General features: G+C 39.5%; 1 long non-coding RNA gene across 2 annotated transcripts in view; it reads left to right on the top strand.

The window, feature by feature from the left end:
* The first annotated feature begins 294 nt into the window (after positions 1-294).
* The window catches only part of LOC116464033 (uncharacterized), a 45,365-nt gene continuing 27,647 nt past the window's right edge, over positions 295-18,012 (top strand). For both annotated transcript variants that reach the window (XR_004246843.2, XR_004246844.2), the window contains exon 1: positions 295-506. This is a non-coding gene — a long non-coding RNA (uncharacterized LOC116464033). The remainder of the gene's footprint in view (positions 507-18,012) is intronic.

The raw sequence follows: 18,012 nt of genomic DNA on the forward strand, positions 1-18,012 counted from the left end.
CTGTAACAAAGCAGTTGTTCCGGGTCAGGCCGGGGTCTTTGGTTTAGGTTTGAGCATGGGAAGTCCACAGACCAAGTATATTCACAATCAAGGTGGTGCAAGACTACCATTTGTTGCTCTCTCCAGGAAGCACCAGGGACTCCATCACTCATCACAGGCATCTGGATAGCAGCCAAGCACCATAATAGCGGGATGTGGAAGAGACACTCCAGCTATCCATGGAGGACTGCTCAATGGCTGAAATGCTGCCAAATGGAGAGACATGTACTATGGTCTTGGTGCCACCAAAAGTCTTCGGTAATAATGCAACTATTCTTAGGAAGAAGTATTCAGTCACTCATCTGTAAAGGGATTCATTATATAGAACTGTTAACCAAGAGAAACAACTATCTCATTGCCCGCTTAGGCAAATGGGAGACTGGGAATCTGGACAGAGCGTGAGTGAACAGAATGAAGATGACAAGAAAGGGAAAGAAAGCTCTTTTCACCCTTACAAACCCTGTAAGGTAGGCCACAGACTTTCTAGTTTACAGTCATCACTTTGTTATTTAGGTTATAAGACAATAGAGGGGTTAGGATTGTGTTTTTCTGTTCACGTTGGTATCCAGGTCCTAACACATAGTTGTATCAGACAAATGTGTGCCCAAAAGGAGTGGGCTGCTAGGCAGTGTTCCTATTCCATGGCACTTTGAGTATGCTTCTTGGAACTTGAGAATATATTGAAATTGTGCCCATGTGTCTACCTTTCCCATGGGACAGTAACCATCCTAAGGAAAGGAAACATGTGTGCTTATTACTACTACAGTGCTTGACATTTAGAAAGCATCTAATTCTTAAAGCTCAGGGGGCTCAAATAACTTACATGAAGTTAAATAGCTCATAAACAAGAGGCTTAGATTTGTACTAGGTCTGTCTCCATCCCAGTTCTATGCTGCTTCTATACCTCAGTGTAGAAGGAAGGAAAGTCATACTATGTAGTTTAGCCTGAACCTGGCCTGTAGATTGAAATGTCTCTGGAAACAGGTTTGCTGCTGCTTTCCAGCCTTCTAAATCAGACAACTGCATAATTATTTAACATGAGTGTTTCAATTACTTAATGCCTGATCAAAATACAGGCGTAACGTAATTTAAACACATGCAAAAGCATATACGCCACAAATACTGAGTCCAAGTAATCACTTTCCAAAACATATTAAGGTTTTTAGTTACTAATGGTCCTAAATTTCTGTTTAAAGAGAATAAGCTTGGTTGGCCCTAGAAAATTTTGGAGAAATTCAAAGCAAAATTTCTTAAGTTAATTCTTATTTTATACATAATCTAGCTCTTACAAGGAAATATTGAAAACCTGTTTAAACCTATCCTCCTAAAACCCCTAGACACGTTCTTACTCATAAAAGACAGTAGAATAAATCTTCAGAACCTAATTATTTTAAAACTGAATGCAGTCCTTTACATGGTCTATCGACTTTATGCTTTTGCCAAGAGATCAAAATTTTTTTTAATTGAAAAAAAGCAACTTTGAAAATGCACTAGGCTTAAACCTCCTTTTATAAACTCCCAAATTAACACATCTTAGTTTAAGCACTAATGAAACACATTTCATTCCAGTGGGATTCCAAAGATTAACAATGTATCTACACATATCCCAATGAGTGCAAAAGAAAATTTATCCTGGACTCAGTATTAAAAATTACATGCCGGCCAGCATGGTGGCTCATGCCTGTAATCCCAGTGCTTTGGGAGGCTAAGGTGGGAGGATCACTTAAGGCCAGGAGTTCAAAACCAGCCTGGTCAACATAGCAAGACCCTGTCTACATAAAACTTAAAATATATAAATAAAAAAATGTAGCTGGGCAAGATGATTGCGCCTATAGTCCTATTTACTTGGGAGGCTAAAGTGGGAAGATTTCTGAAGCCCGGGATTTCGAAGCTGCCGTGAGCTTTGATCCTGCCACTGTACTCCAGCCTGGGTGACAGAGGAAGACTGTCTCAAAATAAAATAAAATTTAAAATTACATGCAAAAACACCAGAAATGAAATTCTATCTTGAGAAATGCTTTATCCTTTGTACTTTAGATTTTTTCCAGAATGGGCAACTTTCCATAGTTTTATAGAAAATGTTTATATTGTTGGGCAAAAATTCTGCAGTTAAGTTCTAACCACAGTCTGGAAGGAATTTAGCATGAAGACAAGTTAAAATTACAAAGAGGGTTTTTCCCCTTACTGATAAATTAATTAACAAGTTTAACTACTATGGCTAATAAAACATGCCTTTACCATCCTTACTTGGTATTTTTTAATAGCTTTGGGAAGATTTTGGGGAAAAAAAGAGTTTCAGAGCAAGATATTCATTGAGGTTAGCAGGTTGGCTAGGAGGTTAGTTGACCGGGTAACTGGCTGACCGGATAGACAAATTTTAAACATTTATTTTGCATAATTGAAACAATAAAATGGATTTATGAGCAGTTGATTAGAGAATCAAGTTTGTTAAAATTCCTTTATAGCCTTACGTTTCTCAAGGCATTCAACCAAAAGGAACGAGACCTTTTTAAGGTACGAGAAATTAAGAAGGAAAATGCCCTGAAAAGACTGAGGTATTCTCCAAAAGGTTACATAACCTTGTTTTATATCAAATCATTCTAATAGATATTCCAATGTTGCCTTCCAGAAGCATTCACCTGAGAAGACAGGATGTCTTAACTACCTCCTTACAGGAAGGGTCAGTCTCTAACCACTGAGATTTAGAGCATCAGCCCTCACCTAATCTTGCAGGTTAGCTAAAAGCATCTTGAAGGATGACCCCGAAAGCGTAGGAGAGGACAGTTTAATCTGTGGCTATTCAATATGCACCTGACTGCTCATGCCTGCAAAAGAACCCATTTCTAGAGAAAGTTGTATAGCCTCTTCCATTTGCTCTCTTATAATTGATCAAGCCAGAGGAAAGGGGGTCCTCTGTGGTTCTTCTGGACCTTTCCATGTTGGCCTATTATATTTCAGCAGTTTACCACTTCTTTAATTAGCAGGCATAGCTCAAAGAACATAGACATTTTGATTTAAATTTTCTAATTTAGTACCCATGATGATATTCTAATATGTCTTGCCCCCTGCCTATAAATTGACTAATAAAATTAAATAAATTGTTACTAGGGGCTTCACTAAAATGGTCTACAAATAAAAGATTACATCCAGAAGATAAAAAGAAAATGCACAGTAAAATGACCCAGGAAAAAAGCTGACCTGGTCTGTCAATTTGCTCAGGTTGAAAATAATATAATTGTGTTTTATGACACTTAAAGGGAAAAAGTACTTCTGAGTTCAGCACTATCTAGAGGATAAAGTCACTACTTGATTCTTTCTTTCTCCAAGGTAAAAGTTTCCCATCATCAAGATGTCTTTCTCAAATACACGATTTACAGAAAAAAAAAAAAAAAAAATGTTCAGTGAGCATCTATGGGTTTTGATTCAGAAACAAACAAACTTGCTAAATGGTCTTCTAACAAAATACTGATAATCCCATGTGGGAATACTTTATGCAGAGTAATTCCATTTGGCCCTCATATTTCTTAGAAAGCTTTTGCTGCATTCACATGACTTTCCAAAAGATAGGCAAGCAAAGAGCATTGTAAAGAGGCTGTTCCTGAGAGAAAACACATAGTTGGCTATTAATAGTCCCACTCGTGCTGGCTCGCCTAAACACAGGATTGTTGTATTTCCCCATCCCAGCATAGAGGAACAACGTTACCCTGCAAATCAAATGCAGCATACTCCAACCTTAGGCCTTTGCAATGAAGCAGGGTGTCAGGTGGAAGACCAGTCACCCAGAGGCTGTGACATCTGTAACTAGGACAACTCCAGTTAAAAGTAAGGGGAAAAAATAATTTTTAAAACCGTATATAGTAATGAACTGGAAGGATGGAGAACAACGATTTCTTTAGCAACAGCTGTGCAGACTGAGTTCTTTGAAAATCATGCATATACTTTCAAAAGCACTTAATCACAACTGCTGCCCTAACACTGGCAAATCCAAGAAATTCAAGACATGTAATCAAGAATAGATTTGCCCTTAAATCCCAAGGTCAAAGGCAGCATCTGTTGTTTCAGAGAACAAGAAGGACTTTCTTTTGGCTAATTAACTTGTTGTGGTTTTCTAGCAGAAAAAAAAAAAGTAAACCAAAATTGTCTAAATGTTTCTTCATCATCTTAGGTCTTAGGTAATGCAAAACAGAAAACTGTATAAAGAGCATAAACATCCATTGTTTTGATATTTGAGTTGCACAGATAGAAGGCAGGCCACGCTGTAATTTTTAAAGCTGACAGGAAAATTCATTTTTATACCAAGTCCCCCTCATGCCATTTGGCTATTAAATTATTCAAGGAATTCTCTGCTTATAAAGATTAATAATATCAACCCAAGCCATTTCTGAAAAGTACTTTCACCTCCTGTAGGAGACAGATGGACTACAGGAAAACAGCCTATTATGTTACAGGCAGACAAAAAGATTTCAGATTACCAGATTAACACACCAGGCGGGAAAGGAATGATAGAAAGTAGCGAGATATGAAATAACTGACAAATAGAACCAAATATCCCTCCATTGCCACTATTTTTAAAACTAAATATAGTTTGGAGCCCATTGTAATTCAATTTTACCTGTTTCACTCCCAAACCCAGCTAATTAGCATAAATGTCAGTTCCAATTTAACCAAAGACTTTGAAAATCTGGTGGAACCTTATTAAAACACATTGGTATCAGGGAACAAAGACAGCACCTGCTTTCAAGGTCTTTTGAGTTTTAGTCAGAAATGTATTCTAAAACTCTGGGTATATGGGCTGAATCCAGAATGTAGTTAGATTGTGGGATTTTATTGTACATTTGCATTATTTTAAATATCAACATCCCTGGAGAAGCTATTTTTACTCCTACAAAACCTAAACCCTTCCTTATTTAGCAATGCTCTCATAGAGAAGGGATTTTCCAAAAGCTGTATTTCACTAAGGGTCAATATGAAAAAATTACAATGTCATTCAAATCACAGATGTTTTTGTAGATTCACAGAAGCAGGCTCAGTGTTTTCTTTCAATATTTTTTTTAGTTCAATACGTTACTAATTAATTTTAATTTCACAAATAGTGAAATTATCTGAGCAAGAATCATTCTCATTTAAAATCATCAAATGAGTCAGAAAAAGATCAATATCTCCCCTGCTTCAAAAATGACACTCCCAATTTTCACAGGTAACCACTGTTAACATTTAGTAAATACCTTTCAGAACCTTTTACAAGCATATATAAAGTACATCTTTTTTTGGTATAATGTGTTTTCTTTAAAAATTAACTGGAACCATACTGTATTTTCTATAATTTCCTTTGATCATTCCAAATTGCTAAGAAAATATACCACATGTAACTTGAAAACTTGGTTCTACTTCTACCATACATGCACATATGAAGGTAGGCAAACATACAGAAAAACACAAAATGGTGTAAAAATAAGCCACAAAGAAAAGGCTCTATGTCCCTCATTTCAGTGCTCAGGAAAGCTATAAGGCTGATAAAATGAAAATGCCCCCTTTCCTCACCAAAGCTTTGGCTTTGTTATTAGTGTTTTTTTGTTGTTATTGTTGTTTTTTTTTTTTTTTAAGTGAAGGGTTTTGAAACTCTGCCGAGTGGTTCAAATCAGATCCACTACCTGCTTTTGTATAGCCAGTGAGTTAAGAATTTTTTTACACTGTTAAGTGTTTGGGGAGAAAACGTTTTAAAAGAACAGAATTTCATGATATGGGAAAGTTGTAGGAAATTTACATTTGTGTCCATAAATGAAGTTTAATTGGAACACAGCCATGATCACTCCTTTGTGTATTGTCTATGGCAGCTTTTGTGCTACAAGAGCAGTAGTTGATTAGTTGTGACAAAGACCATATTTCTAGAAAGACGGAAATATCTACTCTCTAGGCCCTTATCAAAAATGTTTGCCAATATCTGTTTTGGCACATGAAATTTATTTTCCTAGTATCTTACTTGCAAAGTCTTTCTTCATATTCCATGTGGACACTCAGTGGGTAAAGATGACAGAAGTATGCTGGGAGGCAGGAGTAGAAAATGGTCCCTTCACATAACCCAACACATAGGTAACTTACGTATGCCCCTTCTAGACCTTCAGAAAACTCTATCAGGCTTAAAAATTACTTGCAATGTATTGACATAGGGTGATTTGTGGATTACACTGCGTGGATTACGTTGCCCTAGAATCTAATTCATTCATCTATCTGGTGAGTACCTACTGTGTCCGAGGTCAGTGTTGGGCACTGACAATTTCGGGGTCAAGAAGATGGACATCATCTCTGCCCTCCAGAACTCCCACCCCAATATGTTCATTACAATTTCTCGAACCTCTGAAAGTACATAGCAGGGGAACTAAACACAGTCTGAAGGGTGGATGAGATTAGAGAAGATCCGAAGTAATTTCAGTATCATCAGATTGAAAATTCTTTAAAAATAAAGTGTGAAGATACTGCACAGGAATCCAAGTGAGAATGACAGAAACTGACACCACCTGACTGTCTCTGTCTTCAAACTCTGCTCCTCATAAGCTATGATCTAGAGCAAAGGTAGCATTTTAGCCTCTGATTAAAATGGTATCTCCATCCAGTTCATGTCAAATGGTTAGTGCTTGGCACCATCAACAGATTGAGAGTTTAAACTTGATTTTCTTAGTGTTTCTAATCCAACTATTATACCCAAAACCCCTCCACGGAAAACGGAAATGAAACTGCCAATCCCTACAGTAGCTCCAGTAAATATTCACTGGCATTTTAAAAAACAAAGCGAAAACACCCTGGCCATGCTGCAATGTAATCCCAGTAGCTACTGGCAGTGACAGCTGGTCATTCCCAAGCAGAACGTCACCCAAATAAAATTTGAAAGGGAGGAGGGAGGAAGGGCAAAACGAAGATTTCAGCAATATTCTGCAATCCAGGAACCTATGGGGCATTTGGGTAAAGCTCTAGTAACTTCAAGGCTCTGTGCTTTTAAGGCTTGAATTCTTTTGAGTAACTGAACTCTGTGAGGACATTTAAATTGGGTCAGAGTCTCTCACTCTTACAGTCTTCCTTGGTGTCCGATGTTCCTGTTGACTTCATAGAGAACTAAACAAGCATAAAAGGTCTCTAGAGAGAAGCAGCAACTGGAATCTAGGACAGAAAGAACAAAATGACTTTACATTGCTGCTCCTAGGTTTCTGTTATTTTCATACAAATGGTTGAGTGAGCCCTGTTGTATCTGACACTATCTGCACTGGTTTCTCATTAGAACCGGAGTTGGTGAGGGTCAGGTGTTCTTGTTCTTCTAATTGTTGGTAATTAGATGGGCCACCCTTACCTTCACAAAGAACTCTGAGAACTAAAGAGGTTCTATTATTCACCAAATACAAAAAAAAACATAGAAGAGGACTGCAGGTAGCTAAGCTTTCAAAAATGTCAGTTTTGTTGTTATTTTTTACCCACACATATCCAAATATCATCTAGCTCCAAAAGGAAAGATTTACGTAGTCATCAGAAAGAGACCAGTTTGTTAAAGAGAAGAACTCAGGGCCGAACGCAGTGGCTCACACCTGTAATCCCAACACTTTAGGAGGCCAAGGCGGGCGGATCACGAGGTCAGGAGATCGAGACCATCCTGGCTAACATGGTGAAACCCCATCTCTGCTAAAAAAAAACACAAAAAAATTAGCTGGGCATGCTGGCAGGTGCCTGTAGCCCCAGCTACTCAGGAGGCTGAGGCAGGAGAATGGCGTGAACCCGGGAGGTGGAGCTTGCAGGGAGCCGAGATACTGCCGCTGCACTTCAGCCTGGGCGACAAAAAAAAAAAAAGAAGAAGAAGAACTCAGATTGGCTGTTGCTGTTTCTAACAGGAAAGCCTTTCTGTCTGCAAACAGGACAGAGACCAGGAAGACAAACACCAACAGAGGAGAAAGGAGAAGACATCCAAAAGTAGAGTGGCAATCATAAAGTAATGATGGTTTAATAAACAGAGACCAAAGGCAAAATGCCTTTGCTGACTAGTGGCTACGTCTAGGGATTAAGAAGCTCTGGACATCTTAGTAGCCTCCAAATATCCCTTTGCCATAGTCACATGAGTTGTGGCTAATAAGAACTAATTAACAGTAAAACTTCAGGAAACACAATTAAATTTTAGATAGATAGTATGTCCTGTAACTATTATGTAATATGGAACATACTTATACTGAGTATAATTACCTGTTATCTGAAATTCAAATGTTCATTCTTAATTCTAAATTCAACTTAATAAAATATTACATACTTATAGTTATGGAACATACTTACCCTTAAATGTTATTGTTTATCTGAAATTTAAATTTCATTGAGGGTTTTTTTTGTTGTTTGTTTGTTTTGTTTTGTTTGTTTTGTTTTGTTTTGTTTTTTGAGACACAGTCTCGCTCTGTCACCCAGGCTGGAGTGCAGTGGCGCGATCTCAGCTCACTGCAAGCTCTGCCTCCCGAGTTCATGCCATTCTCCTGCCTCAGCCTCTCCGAGTAGCTGGGACTACAGGCGCCCGCCACCACGCCTGGCTAATCTTTTTGTATTTTTAGTAGAGACGGGGTTTCACCGTGGTCTCGATCTCCTGACCTCGTGATCCGCCCGCCTTGGCCTCCCAAAGTGCTGGGATTACAAGCGTGAGCCACCGCGCCCGGCTTCATTGAGGGTCTTGTATTTTATCTGGCAACTTTAATTGTGGCCAGTACAAACAGCCAAGGTCAGTAAAATATCAAGAATTTCGGGGAGCAGATAACAGTTTTCTGATATGCCAGAGGACCACTCTGGAAAGGGTTTATTTGGGGATTTGATTCATTAATTGATGTTTGCACAAGGGCTAGGAGGTATATAGTACTCAGGGGAACCTGCTTCTACCTCTTGAATGAAAAAGAGACAAACCTTGCTGACATCAGGGACTTTTGCCAGAAAACAAGTCCCAGAGCCCTTGTAGGATCGTGCCCACTCTTCTCGAGCCTCATCTGCTCTATCCAGATTTCATAACAACTGAGGTCCATAATGACGCCCTTGGGTCTTCGTGGGTTCAAATTTGTTTAGAAGTGTTCACTAAGACAGCATGTTATGTGGCAGGGAAGAGGAGAATTGGAAATGTTGCTAATATTAAGATCATATATTTCAAGCCCCTAAAAATTATCCCACCCAGAACCTTGAATAGAAAAAGAGGAAAGTTACCAAAAGTGATCAGTAAAACCAAGAGGAAAACTACAAAGGCATTGAATCAACCATTGGTTTTAAATGTTTTTAAAATTTGTTAGTGTATTTCTTTGGCTTTATTATGTAGTATATACAAAAAAATAATTGTTAATCTTTGAATTGCCTTTGTTTATCTTTCAAGATACTGATTCTCACTACAGAGTATTATAGACAGACACACAAAAGAAGCAGCCATTTAACCTAAAACAACAGAAGCTTATCTAACAAGTGTCCTGAAAGGTTTATGTGCATTTCCTTCTCCCACAAGGAGAAAAAAAAAAAAAAAAAACCTCCCACTGAGGTTCCCTAATTACTTAGATTTTGATAAAATTATAATCAGCAGGTAAAATCTATCCCAGTGATTCTCAAACATTGTTATGCATCAAAATCACCTGGTGGGCTGCAAAGTTTTATCTAAAATTTAAATTTAACAGTTTGTCCTGAAACATAGATTGCTGCACCAGAATTTCTAAATCTGTAGGTCTGGGATAGAGCCTAACAATTCACTTAAAAAAAAAAAAAATTCCAGATAATGCAAATGCTGCTAGTCTGGAAATCATCCTTTGAGAAACACCAGTGTGTGCAATTATAGTTAATAATATTGTTTAATTCATTTGTTCACATTGAGTATTTAGGATTTGTGCTACCATAGGGGCAAACTACCTCTGCTCCTGAGGGTGCTCTTCTTAGGATTCATACCTAGTCTGCTTATATTTTTAGACTGTCCAGAAAGTCCCCAACTCACAAGCACCATACTTAGAATCATCTACTCCTACAGGATGCCTACCTACTCTGCCCCTAAAAACCCCTGCTGCCAATAATGCAAGAAGCATTGTAAAAGTGTTAAATTTTTAGAGAATCTATGGTAAAGAAAAGACAAAAGCTAAGCTATCCCTGGGATGAGACTCCTACTTTAAGATAAAAATGATTTCTGGGAGAATTAGGGGGTCTGTTATGCAATTATACCTCACTGTGACTTAGTTCAACCAAACTGGTTCTTCCTCATGCTAAGCTGAACCAGGGTTGCAGAGAGGTAAATGATCCTGAGTATGAAGTGCCTTGTAGTATCAGGCAGACTCAGGTGGAAAAACACTGGTAACCTGCAGAAAATTGCATCAGGCAGTACACTATGGGTTACAATTGTAGAGCCAATGCCATGTGGGTGTTCACCAACTATTTCTCTTGCCTCCTGAGCACACAGGAGAGCTACCTTTCCTGGTCCCCTCATGTCTAAGAGGGACCAAGGTACTGGTTCTACCCAATAGCATATGGGCAGAAGGGCTGGCCAGTGCTATGCCTGGCCGCTAAAACACCCCACAAAGATGGATACGCTCTGTCTTCAGCTGACTCTGCAGGCAGCTCTGAGGAGGCCCTAGGGGACACAGTGTGACTGGACAAAAGTTACCAGGATGCCCGTGGCACTGCATGGAGGAAAGCTGCTCATCCAGAACACTGGCCCTGGACTCTGCAGGAGAAAGCCACAGACCACGAAATATTAAACCACTGAGTTTTGGTGGGCGGGTTGGGGGGCAAATGTGGGTGTGTAATGTGTTACTGCAGCATAGCCTAGCCTTCGCCAACTAATATAGCTGCAAAAAGGAAGGTGTAACGGGTGCCCCTTCATCATCTTAGCCAGACCAAACTGTTGCTCCACTCCAATGTTCTATATTACATAGAACCAATATCACCTTTATACCAGATCTATGGCTCCCAAACCTGGCTCATTAAAAAAAAAAAAAAAGAAAAATCACTAGTTTGGAAAAAGAACCCTGAACCCTATTTCAGACCTACTGAATCAGAATCTCCAAGACTCAGGCCAGGCCACTTCTTAGACAAACTGCATGTTATAAACTAAATGTCTGTGTCTGCACCCCAAAATTCATACATTGAAATCCTAATCCCCAACCTGTTGGTATTAGGAGATGGGGCCTTTGGGAGATGATTAGGTCACGAAGGCTCTGCCCTTGTAGGATTAGCGCACTTATAAAATAGGTTCCAGAGAAGCCGTTACCCTTGTGAGGACACAGTGAGAAGACTATGAACCGGATCATCTATGAACCAGGAGGCAGGCCCCTTACCAGACACTGAATCTGCTGGAGCCTTGATCTTGGGCTCACCAGGCTCCAGACCTGTGGGAAGTAAGGGTTTGTTATTCAGACCACCCAGTTTATGATACCTTTGTTGCAGCAGCCCAAATGACTGGAACACTGCAGATTCGCCTGCGTGGGGCTACCATGAAAAGTCCGTTTCAAAGGACCAGTTTGCCCCTATCCAGAGACTGGGTGATATTTCTGCAGACACACAGTTTAGGTTATTTTGGTAGGTTTACTAATCCTTACCAAATTATTTTAAACGGAGGATTTTAAATTATGTTTTGGCAGGAATCAAATATTCAAGTGTAATGGGTTTAATAAACTTAAAAGCTTCTCTTTTAAGATGACGCAATAATTGGCATAAAGCCGAATGCCTGAAATACCTACCAGCGAGGAGGATTTAAATGTTCAATTAAAATGATTTGAGATTTATTGCTTGTGAGGAAGATATTTAAATATGTAAATGAAACTGGCTCCCCACCCTCTCCAGTGTGGGGGTGGCTTCTGCCTGCCTTTCCTCATGCCCTCTAAGGGAGTCTCTCTGTCCCTTGAGGACAAAGGCATTCGCACGACAGAGCTGGTGGCTGTGGCAGGAAGTCACCAAGGAAACAATGGAGGGCGCTGTGGAGACAGCCACTTCCTTCTTCCTCAAACACAGCCACTTCACCCACCTCAGGGCCTTTGCACTTGCTATTTCTGTAATTTTCATCCGGATGTCTGACAGACCTGCTCCTGCACTTTCCTTATGAAATTTCTGCTCAAATTTCATACTATTCTTGATGCCTTCTCTGAAGCAAGAATCCCTTCCTATATGCACACACACACATACACACACTCCTTACACCCTATTTTATTTTTCTCTACAGTAGCTTCACTATACGACATGTTAACTGTTACTTATTTGTGTATTTTCTGTTTCCTATACTTGTTCATAATGCCTGGTCCCTACTAAGTGCTCAAATAAATGCTATCATTTTTTAAAATTATTTAATACCATGGTAAGTATTTTTCATTGTCTCAAGAGGCAATTAGGATTTGGCAATATTACTTCAGTTTAATTATTTCCCACTAATATATTTCAAAAATATATATTTTTTAAATCAAAAGAATGTAATTGAAAACAACAGGGCTTCCAGATAGAGAAATGTGTCCAAACTGCAGATCTTTTCTAATGAGCCGTGTGTCCTTGGGTCATTTACCTTAAAACTCTGTGAGCTTCAGTTCCCTCATATATAAAATGAGCATAAAAATTCCAGCTTTCAGGGTTGTTGTGAGAATGATAAATGAAAAAATTGAATCCCTAAGCACATAGTGTGCCCCACTGACATTCTAAAGAAGTAAATGGCAAAATAAGAGAATAAATGCCTTTTTATTTATGCCAGTCATTAGCTAACAATCAACCACTGTGAATGAAAAAAACCTAGTAAAGTCAATAAAATGTGAAGTGAAGCCTAATTCATTTTTACAATATGACCTACTTTCTGCTATTTTTGATTCACATGAACAACTGAAGTTGCAAGGAGCTGATTCTGCAAAGACTTCATTAAAGGCATATTCTTTTCTTTTCTTTATGGCTTCCAGCTTTGAGGGATGAGAAAACAGATTTTTCAGTTACAAGCCTCCTTTGAAAGAAACCTGGCACTAATCTTACAGTGCGACTTTGAAAATCTGTGCAATGTCAAAGGTTGTCACAGATGGGGGAAAGGAGGGAGGACCTGAAGGAAAGCGGTTTTTAATTCCACTCAATTATGCAACTTCCATTAGGCAGTTCTGACTGTCCTAAATAGATCATTCAGATCTTAACATTTGAAGGTTTGCAAAAATAAAATTCTGAATGATCTTCTTCCTTCGATAGACCTAGGTATAGGCTCTGTGGAGAAGGCCTAGCTGTGCTGGTTTTTCATCTGGGAAATGAGCTTATTAGATTCTGACCCCAAATCAGTCAAGTGTCATTGAGTCTTAGACAGCAAAATAGCTGAAAGAAAAAAATATTTTCGGCTGCTTTGGAACACCTTTGTAAAGGCCATTGTCTTTTCTTTCATGGACTACAGTATTCTTTACCCAACTTAATCTACCTGCTAACAAAGATAGAAGAAGGAAGGCTTATTTTCCCACAAGGCTAAACAAAGATTAATGATAGCCAACCAAATTGTCTCTTAATTTTCTTTTCTTCTCCCTCTCCAGCTGGCCTTCTAGAGATAGAGTGTATAGATTTTTCTCTTAGTTAAGAACATTTACTTAGAAAGCAGCAGAATACTTATAACAAAAGAGCAGGGGGTTGTTTTGCCTTACACATCCCAGGAATTCTGCCTTATAAGCTGGAGGAGGTATAGGGGCATTTTATTTTGGGGGATTCTTAACCAGGCAGATGGGGAACCTGGGGGCCAGAAACCTTCTTGGGTGAATCTTATATATGATCCTTCTGTTTCCACTATATCCTCCAAACCCAACCCCAATGAGAACCACTACTCTGCCCTTCAGACCCAGACCTATCTTTCGAATTATGATTGTAGCAAACCAATTTGTCATGCCATGTTATTCTATTCTTACCCTACAGACCCCTGAATTAAAACACTCCCAGGGGCCCCACCCAAAGAAGAGTAAATGCCAAGTGAGTGGATGGAACAGGTCCGTTTGACCTCATTTCAAAATATAGGGGAAAAAGACATAGATGGTCCTCCCACAAAATAACACCACCACAAGTTACAGAGGTGCCCATTTCGTTTCTGTGACAAAATTCTCAAACTGAACAATCTAAGCCTTTGAAATCCTGACATGAAAACAAGATTTTGTGATGCTCTGCAACAGCAGCACATGTTCTGATCCCTTGCTGGGTGGGAAGCACTGGGGGTGGTTAATGAGTTCTCACACCCTCTGGTGAACCAGCTCCTTTCATTTCTGTGTGAAGAAAGGGGCCCTGACAGTGGGCTACTCCATAAATTCAAAAACAGGCCGCTTTCTACCCCAGATCCACAGCCACTCCCTGGCCCTTTCCTAAAGGGTTCCCATTTAGGAATATGGCAAAGAGAGCCCTGTAAATACCAGTTGCTGTCATTTCTTAATATTTTCTGTGATGGCTTGACTTGCTAAAATGACAAGGTTTATTATTTTTAGCTTCCAGCTTTGGCGAGTTGATCAGTCAAAACAAAGTATTAAAATAGCATCTACTTGGTAAATTCAATTTCAGATGACTGCATCTTAAACTCATATCCATTATAGACTCATATAAAACCGACTTATATGGCTAAGGAAGTCTGAGAAGGAATAACTAAATATACAGCTCAAGGAGGAAAGATGGATAACTTCTTTGGTCTCAAATACAAGTCTATTTTGGCATCAAATCCAAAAGCAAGCCTATGATAAGCAATGGACTCATTTAAATCATTTTAGGACAAATGATTTAAAGAGGGTTTTCTAATGTTCCAGTGTTCCATCCAGGATGTGTGAAATGCATGAGATCTCAGTTAAATGTAGCATTTTTAATAAATATAGTCTAAGTCACACGTGCCTTTTTGATAACATAATTTTTTTCTTTGAATGCCTCTTTTACAATATACCTAAATGACTATGAAAAGCTATCTTGTGATAATATATGCTAGGAAACCCCATTTTAAATTATTTTTAAAGTAACTTATTCTAATTTTTAAAAGTAATGAAAGTGTAGGAGAATCTGGATAGGTATACTGCAACTCGCTACTATCTTTGCAACTTTTGTATTTAATTTAATGTAAATTAAAATTAAAAGTTATTTTTTTAAAAAGCAATATTTGTTTTTACTGTGGACTATGTGGAAAAGTATAGAGAAGAAGGAAAATCACCTATAAAAATAGGCATACATGTAACTATATCTAACTGTGTATATATGAGTAACACATCCTATCATCTTTTGATTAAAAATTCTTCATAAACTTTGTTTTAAAAGGCCACTTATCATTACATCATATAGCTAGCCCAAAATTTGTTTAATCATTTTCCTATGTGGAACATTTAACTTGTTTACTGTTTTTGGCTATTGGAATTAGTTTTACAAACAATATAATTGTGCATAAAACCTTTTCATATTTCCGATTATTTCCTCAGAGATGGATGAACATTTTTAGACATAGCCAAACTTCTTTCCAGAAAATTAGCCTTTTCTTAAAGAGCATGCATCACCCAACCTCAGCTCGCAGTGCCGCCATTTATGACAACCTTCCAAAATGGCCGGAATGCTGCCAGCTTCACACACCACGGCACTTCCTGGGAAGAACCTCAGGACAATATCTGCTGTGAGTCAGGGCTGCTATAGCCAGAGAAAGGTGTGAGATGTGTAACTGTCTCCAGGTAATCCTTCTGCTAGCCAACTACCTCCTGATTCAGCTATAACCTGAAGGCCAGGTGCATTCACCCAAACAAAACCCACAGAAATCAGAGGGAGGGTGACTGAGGATAAGAAAGGCTAGACACATAAAAGATGATGTGAAATTTAGCTTTTACCAAGAACTGAAGTGTCATATTTGGCTTGAGATTATTCCCAGCAAAGGAAACACAAAGATGCTTGGGTACTATCTATACTAAAACTGGGAAAACCTCAGCTGACCCTAGAAGTTACTTGAAAATTTGGGGACATTTTTGTCAGAATGACAGAAAAGCAATATTGGATGGGACTAGGGAGTGGAAATGCTAGAAATCTGTGATATACGGTGAGTGCCACAAAAAGAAAAATCATTTTGCCCCAAATGCCAAAAGCACAGTGATGTTCTTTGATGTTACAGCCACAACTTTTAGGGAAGAGGCCCCAGTTGATGGCCTTCGAACTATATTCCGCTTGAAAATAGTTTGATCCTAATAGTGGGTGTTGGGGGTGGGAGGGAGTGTGTGTCTCTTTTTAATTTTAAATATGAATATTTTGGAACTTTTACATAAAGTCTAGCTTTTCTAAAAAAAAAAAAAAAAAAAAAAAAAAATTCTAAGACCTGACAACAGGCCGGGTGCAGTGGTTCACGCCTATAATCCCAGCACTTTGGTAGGCTGAGGTGGGCAGATCACCTGAGGTTAGGAGTTCAAGACCAGCCTGGCCAACATGATGAAACCCTGTCTCTACTAAAAAATACAAAAATTAGCCGGACGTGGTGGCAGCCACCTGTAATCCCAGCTACTCAGAAGGCTGAGGCAGAAGAATCGCTTGAACCTGGAAGGCGGAGCTTGCAGCGAGCCAAGATCGCACCACTGCACTCCAACCTGGGTGAAACAGAGACTCAGATGTCTCAAAAAGAAAAGAAAAAAAAAAAAACCTACAACACTGGATCCCAATTCCCATGGCAATAACTGGAAAATGAGGAGTGGCTGTCCCCTTTGGGCTGAGCAAACTGGCCATTTCACTCATGAGAATTACATGCCTGGCCCTCTGGCCATCAGAGTTTGCAACCCCCATCCCACTACAAGGTCTTTCAAAGATTTTCCCAATTCTCTAGATTCGAGAAATTCCAGCAGGTCCCAGGTAGTAACCTTTCCCTTTCCCCATCGTGCTCAGCGCTCAGTTACTCGACAGATACAGCACAGGGAGCGCCTCCCGCCTAAGGCAGTTTTTTTCTCCAACTGCGTATTTGTCTTTTAATCATCATTTCCTCTCCTTCCCTGGCCAACCGCACTGGACAACCCAGGAGCCTGTTCCAGGAGCCTGAGAGCAAGTCTTCAAGTACCAGTACCTTGTTTCTTCACCAGCTCTCCCACCACTGTTATCATCACCCCTCCTAAACCACCCCCCGCCAGCAAAAGTATCTGACTGAGGAGTGGGGAGTGTCAAGTACAGCACTGGACAGTGGGTGGGGCTGATCACAATGACTGTGCACCACACACCAGGGTGCTTGTCCTAGAACAAATTAAAATGGAAAGAAGGGTTTCAAGAACTGGAAGAATAATGTAGACTTGGCTTTTAGGAAAATTACACAAGTAGCCTGCCTGTTTGTACTCGCTCTCTCTCGCTCTCTCCTTTCTGTCCACACACACATACACAATCCTCTGCACTGTGACTGTAGAAACTGGAAGGCTTCTTCCTGAGGATATGGAGTGAGTGGAACAGAATGTTGGAAAAGATGCCTGGGAGATGGAGAATGACGGAGAAGAGAGGGCAGCACAGAAAGCATCTTCCGGGAGGACTGATGGCCATCAGAGACTTGTGAGGACCTAGAGCTGCTTCATGGCCACACTAGGGCATCCAGCAATGGCTTGCCCTGCCAGGCTCTCAAAAACCTGGCACTCAGGGGCAAAGTGGAGGAGCCTTCTAAAAATAGTCTAGAATCAAGCTACCTTCTGGCTCATTCCATTTTCCTTCTTTTAAAGATTAACTAACCTCAGGCTGTGCCAAAAAAGACTAGAGGGGGGAAAAAAAGACTCATGAAGCCTTGAACAGGTGCTACTGTTTATTCACCCAAGTCTGACATCACCACATTGTTTCTAGTGACTACAGCAAGTTTCTGGGCTTCAAACACTCCAGTAATTTCCTTAGGGAGAAGCAGAGTATGAAAGGAAGATAGCTTGTATTAAATTTAAAAACCTGAATCCTGTATAGTTGATCTTTATAAGTTTTTTTTAACCATAAACTGTGCCAATCCCTTTGATGACAGAATCTATTATTCTACTAGCGCTCACAACAGATCACTGTCATTTGAAGTGA

The sequence above is a fragment of the Hylobates moloch genome, unplaced genomic scaffold (assembly GCF_009828535.3).
Source record: "Hylobates moloch isolate HMO894 unplaced genomic scaffold, HMol_V3 SCAFFOLD_130, whole genome shotgun sequence".
Classification (NCBI taxonomy): Eukaryota; Metazoa; Chordata; class Mammalia; order Primates; family Hylobatidae; genus Hylobates; species Hylobates moloch.